The sequence below is a fragment of the Lactuca saligna genome, chromosome 5 (genome assembly GCF_052625555.1).
Source record: "Lactuca saligna cultivar CGN05327 chromosome 5, ASM5262555v1, whole genome shotgun sequence".
Taxonomy (NCBI): Eukaryota; Viridiplantae; Streptophyta; class Magnoliopsida; order Asterales; family Asteraceae; genus Lactuca; species Lactuca saligna.
In genome coordinates, this window is record NC_136421.1 from 99404982 (window position 1) to 99418263 (window position 13282).

A 13282-nucleotide genomic window follows, 5' to 3' on the forward strand; every position below is an offset into this window, starting at 1 on the left:
TTTTCACATGAGTAAACATGTTTTCAGTGTACAAACTTACTATACTTTACATTTGTGAAACAATAACCAACTTTTAAGAAAATACGGGATTTTCTTGGTGTACATAACATTTCAGAAACAGAAAGGAAACCGATACATTTTCGTAAAACAAAACCGCTTATGAACTCACCAGCTTTATGCTGATTTTCAAACCGCTTGTGTTCTCAGGTCAGCGTTAGAACAGGTACTCGAAGATCATTTTTCATGAAGACGGTGTACATGAAGACCCGTTTTATTTTGTCTATATATACTACGTATCACAACTGTACAAACTATACTTTTGAAACAACTGTAAAACTGTTATTATGTAATGTAATGCTTGTTTTACTTTACTTACTATGTACATTGGATTTGATACTAAACACGGTAGTCAACCCCGAAAATGTATTCCGCCTTCGGTTTTCGGGGTGTGACATTTGGACTTTGGGGTAGTTTAGATTTAGGCCTTGGTATGTTAGGCCCATTAAGGAAAAGGTGAAGAACCCTTTTTACTATTGAAGTTGAGACTTATGATTTAAACTCTTGGGTTGGGTTAATGACCTACATGGTTTTATTATTTATGATTGAGTGAGAGGATTTTATGATTCATTAGCCCGAGCATAGTTTTTTTTTATCTCCAGAATGAGGTTAGTTTCCTTCATTGTAGTCGTGGGTTGAAGGCACCAATATCGACCCACTAAATTTATGGTTAGGGGTTGACGATTGTCTTTGTGACAATTTAATGCTATGTTTTTATGTGCATGTTGTCTCTGTAACTCTTGTTGTTATGATTGTATGCTAGCTATAGGGGTGGAATAGACCCGATACCGGTTGAAAGAGACCGAAGGGGTAAAATAGACCCAATACCAGTTGAAGGATACTAAAGGGGATGAAATATACCTAGTACCGGTTGAAAGAGGTTGAAGGGGGTGAAATAGACCGAATTATGTTTTGACTATTATGCATGTATGGTATGGGGTATTTTGGGGAAGATCACTAAGCTTTGTGCTTACATTTTTTAGTTTATGTTTCAGGTACTTCCAGCTCAAAAGGGAAGGTCCCGACTTGATCGCAACTCATCCGCCCATGTTTTTCGCATTATGTGATTTTGGGATTTTGTACTCTGATGTTGTTTCACTGTGATACACTCTTGTTTGTTTTGACATGATTACTGGATATTTTGGAATGAACTAAAAATGAAAATTTTATCTAAAATTTTAGGATGTTATAATATATAGTTTTGTCCAAAAGTTGGGGAGATCTCGACGAGAAGGTAGAACCCTGTTGTAGAATGTTATGCACATTTTGCAAACTAAACGGTACAATTTACAGTATTGTGTAAACATGATTACTAACGAGTTAAAAAAGTTATTTTTTATTCATCCAACATCACTAAAGATGTGACAAGCATTTCCATATGCGGTGCTGATGGATGCTACTTATAAAACAAGTATAATCTTCCTTTTCTAGAAATTGTTGGTGTCATTGCTACAAGCAAGACGTTTTCCATAGCCTTTTGCATTCATGCATACTGAAAAAACGAGCAACTATATATGGGTATTGACTTGTTTTAAATTGACGATTAACGATTCTTTTTGCCCTCGTGTTATCGTCACCGATAAAGATTTGGCATTGATGAAAGCATGCATAGATGCTTTTCCACAAAGTAATCATTTACTTTGTAGGTGACATATATTCAACGATATAACAAAGCATTGCAGACAATGAATAAAACCAAAAAAGACTTCGGATTCTCTTCATCTAAAGTGGAAAAAATCAGTTGAATCTCCAACACTAAATGCATACATGCAAAATTATGCAGGCCTTCAACCGTTTTTGTTCGAACATGCATGTATTATTAATATATTTGTTGCAGTCTTAATTTGTTTAACAATTATTATCAATTCATTCAAACTAATTTGTTTTTCCTCACCTTTTAGATGTTTTTGATTATCTTTATACTATTTGATTGGGGAAGTATGTTGAAAGATATGTATCATTGTGGACTGACAAACATGCCAAGTTTGGAAATTCAACAACAAATAAAATCGAGAGACAAAACATCAAGATGAAAAAACACCTGGAATTTGCGAATTTTCATTTGGACAAATTCGTACATGTTATTGAAAAAGTTGTACAATCACAAGAAACTGCTATCAAAGAAAGTTTCACATGTTGCATAATCACTTATATGCCAAGGTTTAAGGATTATATATTCGAAGTACTATGCAAACGTGTTTTAGTGCATGCTATGGAAACCATATTGGAAGAGCTTCATCGGTCAAAATGATTTGTACCAACTCCTAAGAACTGTGGATGTCAATTGTGGACATGTTTTGGATTACCATGTGGTCACGAACTTGCGATGTATGTCTGTATAGGTATGTTTAATCTATTTGATTAAATTGGCATTTTTATACTTATAACCACTTTATGATATTTTGTCTGGTTGACTATAGGTTCGCCTATTCCATTGGATTCGATTAATGCTTTTTGTAGAAAGCTTGATTGGACGCCTTCTATATCCGTAGAATATGGTGATCTTAATGTTGATCATCGCATGCAAAGGTTTAAATAAATTTACAACAATCAACGAGATCATATCAAATACAATTATTTAAGAATGGTGGAAGAGATAATAGATTCATCAAAAAATTTGATCAATGAACATTCGGTTATGTGACAACCCGAAAATCTTATCATGTGCAATTGATTCGTATATCGATATTTATCTCGAACTTACCATCTCTTAGCGAAATTTTAGGTCCATATGAGTGCTTTAGGCTTAGTATATCATAAATATGAGTCTTACAAAGGGTTAGAAAGTGTGTAGCATCACAAAATTGAGCCAACCACACCAAGGAAGGTGTGTGCGGCCTCACACCCGCGTGTACGGCCAGCTAGCCGCACATCTAGCCGCACACACCCTCTAGCCTCACAACTAACCGTATATATTGGAGAAGATCCCCCTTCATTTACTCTTTCCCTCTTTTGGCTGCACACTACTCTCTCTCTCTACTTTCTCTCTCTAAAAACTTGATCCAAGAACACTCTTAAGGCCTAAAAAACGTGAACTACTTCATCATTCAGCTTGTTATAGTGGTAAAAGACCTAAATCTAAGCCTAAAACTCATAGTGTTCTTCGTGTTCTTCATCCTTTGAAGGAGTGCGGCCGCACACCTTCATAAGGTGGCTGCACACACCTCAAATACCCTCCAAAGTGAGAGTATGGCCCCTATATTCAAATTTGAACATGGTTTGGAACTTGAAATACCTCAAAAATCGACATTTCGGGATCAAACAAGGAGTGTACGGCCGCACACTCCTGTGTGCAGCCACACACACAAGTCTGACCACACTCCCTGTCCGCACACTCACTTTTATGGCCAAACACCCACTTAAATGCTCATATTTGGCCTTAAACATGCAAGGATCACTACATGTGGGTCCTAGAACACTTAGTTCAAACATTTCCAAGACATTAGGATGGTTTCCCATCATGATTAGTCATGAAATACCCTAATCTAATACATATATGTGTTACCATATGATTATTAGGGTCCACTTACGTTCAGAATATCCGTTAACACTCAACACTCATATCGATCGTACACTCGAATCCTACGTTAAACTGTGAGTTCATACCCCTACACTTTTCCGAGTTTTTCATGTTTTCAGGTGGGAATACAAGCTAAACATAAAGGTTTTCATAACTTAAAAATTGATGCAATTACAATGAATTTCTATCAAATGTTTAGATACATTTATCCCTTTTGTATTATGCGGAGCATAATTGCATAGTTTTTCAAAACCATACCCAAACGTAACAACCATTCAAACTATAATAGGTATAGTTTGGGATTTCATTACTAGTCATACAGGTTCAAACTTCGTGCAGAGTCAAAACATATAAACTATATCCATTACTACGAATACAAAACTAGAGTATCATGCTAAATAATTATTTTATGTATAATTATTTATATTCTACACCGTTACAAATGATTTCGAATTCGAGAACAACCGAACAAACACGTAAACTAGTTAATACAGGATTGTGAGACTATCTTCGTTTTGCCCCTCGGGGTACCAATAAATCCTCATCGGTAAGTATAACCAGAGTCTCCTGGAGGGAGAGCGTGAAATTTGTGAATAGATCTATTCGGAACCGACAATCCCACACTTGAACTGTTAGCCACAGTTAGGCGGGCACGCTTGGGGTGACAAATTTTGTAATAGTACGATGCCTGAAGAACGTCCGGGAGGTCACAGGTCAAATTAGTATGGTTATACGACTCACAATAAGTAAAAACTAATCATTGTTTACGGGATTCCTTCCTTCTATAGTTTTATTTTAACTAATAAAACTACTTATCTACTTACTGGAGGGTATTCCAGGGACAAAACATATAGTTTTATTTTAAGTAATAAAACTACTATACATACTGGTGGTAACCAGGGTTTTCCGAACGAGCATAGAAAGGAAAGTACACACCACCATATATATTAAGTTTTTCAAAATGTTTACATAATTGTATTCGTTACATGATCAAAAGATAAATACATAAACATCTTTCAAAAGAAGTAATTAACGTCAGCACGTTAATCCCCAAAAGTTGATCTCCAAACCTGCTTAGCGGTTCCCTGAGAATACAAGTTATTTCAAAGAAAAAGTGTCAACAATTAAGTTGGTGAGTTCATAAGTAGTGTTTTCAGAAAATGTACGTCATTCGAAAGTCCGTGTATGTTTTCTAGAAAACGCAGTATTTCAAATGTAAAGAGTTATGATTCGTTGTGTTGACAATGAATGTATTAGAAAATCTCATATTTTCCCTAATGGTTGAGATACGAACTGTTGTGTTTTCCAAGAAAACCCTTATTTTCTTATAAAAGTATGAAATGCATATGAATGTTCGTGTTATAAGTTGTAAGTAATTGCACCAGGAAAATTCCTTATTTTCCTATTAGTTGTTTGGTTTGTATCCAGGAAAAACCCTTATTTTCCTAACATAACTAGCAGTCTCTAAGACCGAAAATCGCAAGCAACCGACATGCTTAAAAGTTGTAGCATATTTTTAATAGCTACTCGTTCATAAAAGCATAATACCGTATTAATTGTATATCCGGTGAGTTTTATAACCATACTAAACATAATATGCCTGTAGCGACGTTCTTCAGACGTCGTAGCGTTATGACAAACTGTCACCCCAAAGGACGGACTGTAGCTAACAGTCAGGGCGCGGGATCATGACTTCCCGTATAGATCTATACACATTTGACACGTTCTCCGAACGGGAGACTCTGTTTATAGACAGGACTTGCAGCATTACTTTCTAATAAAGAAAAGTAACGTTTGAAGATATACACGTCTCATGGATTCTCAACTAAGCCTGTATTAAAGTGATAGTTTTTTATGCAAAGTCTATCCTTTTTCACAATGTTTGACAAAGCATAAATCATAAGTTTTTAGAATGTATAAAACGACTTAACAATGAAAGGTACTTTGAAATCATTATATACTTTGCGTAAGTCTAATGCACACAAAGTATGACAAGAGTTTTCACATAGTAGTAATAAATCACAAGTGATTCATTTGATAAAAACGAGTAAAGTGAAATTTTTGATGTAGAAGACAAGTTTGTAAATAAAACCTATATATGTATATGGTTATATATATGTATAAGTTTTAAAAGATGATTTGGTATGTTTCGTAATTGTTGTTCATATTCTTACGTTTTTATTAGAAACTTTGCATGAAATAATCCTTAAGTTTGATACTAAAGCCCTTTTTGTACTTATCACTTTTGTAAAAATGGTAATTAAACATATTTAAATGGTTGTGTTTTAACTTCCTTAATGTATAAACATTGCTCAAAAATGTTAGAAGGTGTTAATAAATCTATAAACCACTTTTGATAGTTTTACCCTTTACTATCCCTGTTTTTAGAAAGCTCATAGAAAAATCCTCGTAAGTCAAAAACTGAATCCGTCACCTCTGAGAGTTTATAAAATGAGTCTACTTTGTTCCTAATTTTTATTATGATTTTTAGTGGTCTCAAACTAGTGTGAAAATGAACATCTTCACAGACTGGTCCGAAATCACTTCTGAAATGACAGGCAGTTTTATAAAAATCGCCATAAATTGTAGAAAAATCGTATGAACACGTGCGAGTAGTCATTAGAAAGGTATAAACTTGAAATATTTTCATATTGTACAGTTTTGAAAGATATTAAGTTTAAGATGGTCAAAATAGTCCGTGAACAGGACTCAACTTTTCTGTAGAAAGCTGTCATTTAAATTTAAGTTATGTTTAGTGTTCTAACTTGTATTCCCCCCCTTAAAACTTGAAGAAAACATGAAAATGTAGGGGTATGAACTCACCTTATGTGAATACTTGAATAATGGAAGGTTGAAGATGAACTTTTGGTTGTTGGTTTGATGCTCCAAAACAGCCACTCTTTTGGCTATGTTGCTGTCACGAAAATTTCACAGCAAAAGAGCAAGAAAAAGGGTAGTTTACTCACTGTTTTGAATCAATAATTTTGAGTATCAAAACAAGTAACTTCCAGGGGTATTTGGTGTTAAAAATATCAAGCAAAAGGAAGGTGTAGATGGGTGAAATGGTGGCTGAAACACAAAAGGGACAGCAGCCCTTTAGTTCATGGTTTTGATGGCTTTGGAAGGAAGTTCTTGTGCTTGAAAATGAGATGAAGGTTGAGAGAAATTCCCTGGAGTATTTTCTGGTCAAATGAGGGTAAAATGAAGATGAAATTTCGTGATTATGAAGGAGAAAAGAGTGGAAGAGGATAAGGGGACAAAACCTAGACTAGCTTGTGATGAGATGTGAGTTTAAGTGATGTGATCTTGTCTAGCCACTTGCTTGGGTGGTTGTTTAGAGATAGAGTTAGTTAACTAACTAACTACTAGTTATTTAGTTAGTTAGGAGTTCTAGTTAAGGAGAGGGAAGGTCTTAATCTCAAAAATTAGAAGAGGGATTAATAAGCATTCTTAGTAACATGTCTTAAGTGATTAAGCACTTATTAGTTAAGTTGGCACTTATCTCCACCAATTCTCTTATCTTAATTGATTTAGACATCATAAAACTTACATGAAATCACTTTAATTCATGACTCATAACTAGTCATTCACTAGATAATAATACATATATACAAATACATACATGTATACTTATTATAAAATAACAATGTAGTTTTTGTGTATTTGAACTTTAATGTTTATGTTTTATTCTTTTTATTCAAAAACACTTAAATACATTTTAATTATACCTTATAATAATTCATTTTATATTTTAATTTATTTAAATATAAAATTTATTGAGCAATGTATAATTTCGTGACATTTAACCGGTTAACCATATCGTTAAACACGTTTTGTCACTTTGGTTCGTATATTTGTCAAATTTAGATCCTTCACATCTATTAAGCAAACGTTTTACATAGAACCTAACTTACTTATCAACTAGAGACATGTTGATACAAAAATTAAGTTTGTTGCGTTTAAATGATGTTATATGCTAATTTCACAAACCGGTGATGGTTCGTAGTCATACATCATAACGAAATTACCATTAGTTACTTGTTTTATATTTCACAAGAACTTATCTAAATAAAAGAGGTTAAATTCTTTCAACCATTCTTGATAAAGTACTCATATTGTTTAATAATCAAAACATAGCATCATACGATTGTAACTATTTTTACCAATTGTTACAGTGGTAGCCAGGGTTTTCAGACAGAACGTACCTTTCATTCAAAAACCAACAAACATGTTAGAAAATATTGGATTTTCTTGGTAAACATACGTACATATTTCAGAACTTGGTAACAACGATTTTTGATACAAACGATATTTACTTATAATGAAAAGAAACTATTTATACAAACTCGGTGACTAGTATTCAATACAAAAACATGCTTATGAACTCACCAGCTTTATGCTGATACGTTTTCAAAACCGCTTGTATTCTTAGGGCAACGATAAACAGGTACCTTACTAGCTTTTGGAGAAGACGGAGCATTTTTGGACTCTCGTCTTTATCTTTTGTTATATAATGTTATGTACAAACTATGTTTTCAAACAGATGTAAATATTCATATTGTAATGGAATGGTTGTGTTTACTTTGATTGCTATGATACAATTGTTGTGATACTACGTATGACGTCGCCGCCCCCGGACGTTTCCGCCATTGTTTTTCTGACGGTTCGAGGGTGTGACAGGTTAAGAAAAATAACCGTGGATGCACAAAAGTAAAGCGTGTCCAACATCAAAGTCAAGCTCCTCACTAATATAGTTGTTAAAACTTAAATTAGGAGCCAACATGTGACAACTATCAAATTTCGGTCAAGACAAAGTCAACTAAAGTCAACAAGTCAAACCGTTTGACTCAATTTTCCCTTGGGTACTAGAATTTACATTATGAAATTTCTACACAACTCTCTATTCTAATGAGAGATCATAAATCAAAAGTGCGAACATCTAGAGCTCGTTAACCGAAAATTGTGGTACGTAGCTAGCCAAACCAATACAACAATGTTGCATACTCATCGGGAGTGTGTAAGATCCTTAAACAAGGCTTAACAGTGTTTACGGACCTTGCATTACGGAGCCAGACACTCACAAATGCCACACTCGAAACCTCTCTCAATCGTTTTCACTTTATCTCTCTCTATTTGAAATCTCTCTAAGTATGTGAAACCTCTCCCAAAACTCTCTTTGTATGAGAAATCTCTATAAGTATGTTAAATCTCTCCCAAATTTCTCTAAGTATGTGAAATCTCTCCCAAATCTCTCCAAGTATGTGAAACTTCTCCCAAAACTCTCTTTGTATGAGAAATCTCTCCCAAACCTCTCTAAGTATGAGAAATCTCTCCCAAATCTCTCCAAGTATGTGAAATCTCTCTCAAATATCTCTCTGTATGAGAAATCTCTCCAAGAATGTCAAATCTCTCTCAAAAGCTTCCCGTAACTTTTTAGAATCATTCGGGTCATTCCAACCCTTAACCGGGTCAAAAACGGCTTAAAACGGGGTAAAAACGAGAAAAATGGACCTTAGGAACCGAAACCCTCTTATAAGAGGCGAAGCTTCTTAGGACCCGAAGGTCCTCTTAGGGACCGAGAGCAAGAGAGCTGAACCTGAGAGCAAGGAACCGAACCCTCCTGAGCCGAAGGTCCTCTCAGGGCCGAACCTCGCCCAGGAGGAACCGAACCCGAGAGCAGGTGGAACCGAACCCGAGCCCAGGAGGAACCGAACCCGAGAGTACTGTTCACTACTGTTCATTCGGTTCATTTCGGGTCTGACCTTCGCCTTCACCTCTCGCTTCCTCGCCCCTTCGTTTCCTTCTGTTCGCCTCGTTTCCGGCTACAGCCCCCAACAAGGACCGAACCTCGGCCTAGGGACCGAGAGGTCTCGCTGGGAATGCCTTTCTCCCGGTTTTCGCGTAGTTTTACGTTTAAGGCCCGTTTTTAATTATTTTAATGCGGGATTTTCACCCAAAATCATATTTTAACATAATAAACCCTAAATATTCACAATTTAATCATATTTTCATAAAAATCTTTATTTAAATAATAAAAGCAAGTGGGTAAAGTACAAAGAGGTGGAGTGTTGACTTTGCTTTACCTTATGACACAAGCAACCACTCCCACACCCACTCTATGACCAGCCACACCTCCCCACCTTACCTAGGTCACATAAATGTCCTTTCCACTCAATTATCACTCTTTCCCATGCTTTTGAGAGCTGAATATTCATCCTCTCTCCTCACTCCTCTCATTTGCTCTCATTTCACAAGAAGATCAAACTTTTTCCTCTCTCATTTTCTCTCTCTAGAAATTCGAGATTCAAGGGTTGATCTTGAGTTTTACCTCCACATTTGGTAAGCATAATCCATTCTCTTTATGATTATCTCACTTATTTCCACTCAAATCATGGATATCTTACACAAACTCCATTATATTTGTGTTAGAGCTTCGAATCTTCAAGTGATTCTTCAAGTGTTCTTGGGTTGAACACTTCTCTTCTTCAACACTTATCTACTGAAATCACTCAAGGTGAGTTCATACCCCTACATTTTCATGTTTTCTCAAGTTTTCATGGGGGGAATACAAGTTAAAACACCAAGAACATAACTAAATTTTTCTAACAGCCTTCATCACAAAAGTTCAACTCCATTCACGGACTGTTTTGGGCATCTTAAACATTTTTGTTTTCAAAACTGTACAATGTGCAAATAGTTCAAGTTTTTAGATTTAAAATGACTACTTGCACATCTCCATACGATTTTTCTACAATTTATGGTGATTTTTACAAAACTGCCTATCATTTCAAACAACAATCCGGACCAGTCTGTGATTATGGACTTTTTCACCCAAGTTGGAGATCATTAAAAATCGTGATAAAAATTATGAGTAAACTAGACACATTTTTTGAACTCTCAGAATTTACGGATCTAGTTTTCGACTTCGTATGATTTTTCTATGATTTTTCCAAAACAGTGCAGAAAAGCTAAAGTTAGCCAACAACATATAAATATCATAACACTTTGTATTATGTTGAGCAAAGTGTATAATCATAAGTTCTAATTATTGAATGTGTTCTTTGTTAGTTTATCATCATGAACTGAAACTAAGTCAATCATAATAAATATTATGCCTTCATTTTAGAACAAGTATAATAAACTATAAAAAGTATAGTTTGATAAATTCATAACACTAATACATTTCCATAAAAGAGTTCATACATATTACATACATTTTAGATAAACTATAATAGGTATAGTTTATGATACATCACTCAACACACTCATACAGAAAGGGTACATTCATACAGAAAAGATTTATGTTCACACACATTTCACGTAAACTTGTTAACCTCTATTGTGAGACTCTCTCTCTCTCTCTCTCTCTCTCTATCTCTCCCCGTACGTCCGAGTGCGGGATATAATTCCTGGTAGTTATAATCAGAATCTCCTTGAGGGAGAACGTGATACTTGTATATAGATCTATATTGGGTTTGACACCCCACACTTTGCTACTAGCTACAGTGGGACCTACAGGTCTACGGGTGACAAATGTCATTTCAGTTTTCGCGACGCCTGAGAACGTCGTGGCAGGTTCACATAGTCATAGTATGATTATAGCGACTCACATAGGGATATAACAATCCATAAGTTTACGGGATTTTATTTTTAAAACCTAAATGAGTTTTATGTCGATTTAAAATCACTTTTTACCTCTATGAGTACAGATATTACTATACACTTTTGGTTTTGGTAGTTACGACTACACATCATTTGAAACCACATTCATACCTTTAAGTATGGTCAATACTTGTTATTACTCGGTCATCTAATTTAGGACTACATATATATATATAAAGTATTAACAAACATGAGAACACACAGAAATTTCATTTAATTCAAACGTGTCCATGTCCATTTAAGTACATAACATTTTCTATTAATAAGAAAGGTTACTTATACATTTTGGTCTTCAGTCATAAGACTACACTACACAGATTTTAAAGAAAATATCGGATTTTCTGGATACATATTCTAACGCTTTTACCAGGAAAACGATTTACTTTTCTAACGAAATCTCTTATGAACTCACCAACCTTTGTGTTGACACTTTTCAAAACTACTTGTATTCTCAGGAATTCAGTGAAAACAGGAAATCAACAACGTTTTGAGGATGGGACGATAATTCGTCAAACAGCTCATTTTGTATCATAATGTAATTGATGTGAATCATGTAAACATGTGCTTTGATGTAACGTTTTCAATTATATTTGTGTTGGTTGTATTTACTTTGAGCACTATTATACTCATTGTTGTGATACTCTACATGAAGTCCTCCACCCCCGGACGTTTCTGCCATCCTTGGTTTGGGGGTGTGACACAACAATGTATTGTTCATCATTTCGGGACTTGAACGGTGAACCAGCCAGGCATAATTCATTCTTCATGGGTTCGTACGAGGAACCAATAGGCCAATGTTCATACAACATAGACTTATAGGAGGAACCAATAGAGCAATGTTCATACCAGACAGATTTGAATGAGGATCTGATAGGTTATGGTTCATACAAGATTGACTTGAATATGGTGAATATTATACTATATAGACTTATAGGAGGAACCAATACAACATTGTTGGAGGAAATTCCATATATATTTCATCCATACATCGCACATATACAAAATGTATTGAGTGATGTAAATTGTGGTTTTCAATCGGTAGTCGTTTGTCTTAGATATGGTGAAGATCGGTGGCTTTACATTCGTCAACAATTGTTAGACGAGTTATTGAGTTCATATGAAGACTCGCTAGAGTTTTCGTTAGATGCAATGAAGTAGTTAATTAATTGTCTTTTTTTATGAAGACTAAGTCATAACCAACAAAACATTGGATGCTTATGTCTAAGACAAGTATCTTGATAGCCAACAAGTTTGGTTTGGTGTGATCGTTCAATTTTTGACCATTGAAGGTCTTGTAGTTTTTTTCCCTCTTTAGAGAGTTCCTAGAGAGTTTCAAAATCACCGGGTCCTTATATTTGCACTTGTGTACATCAATAACTATCTCATGGTACAATTGGAAGGAGAGTACCCAATGCCTCCCATTACGACATTGTGGATCCGCTACAAAGCCCCGTCAGCAACTGAATGACAAACAATGTATGAGTCGCGGCTATAATTCTATAAGCTTTTGAAACCAAAAACCAACTGAAAGATCTTTTATGACTATTATTTTTGTCTTAAATTTTAGCTATGTAATATTTGGAATTTTAAAATAAAAAAAATAAATAAATAAATAAATAAATAAATAAAAAGATTGATGAGGATTTGTTCAGAATATATTTTTCTTATAGTACTATTTATATTATTATCTTATTAAAAATTTTATATTGTTGTTGTCTTATTTATCTTATAAAAAAATAGTTTTGAAAATTAATAATAAATAGAAAAGATCTCCCGCGTTGCGGGGTTTAGAAGCCTTCAGTATTTCATGATATTTTATATATCCCTTTATTGGGCATAGTCAAATGGTGTTGTTGACTGTGTTGGTTCCTTTTTTCGATACATTCTTGGTTTGTCTGTTCCATCTGTTAACATTGAAATACATGTTAGTTTATTTATCACATTCAAATGAATCGACAATATACTACATTATTATATAATCATTAAGATGATTAGTAAACTTACTTGGGAATATACTTGACTGTAATATTGAAAATCAACAAG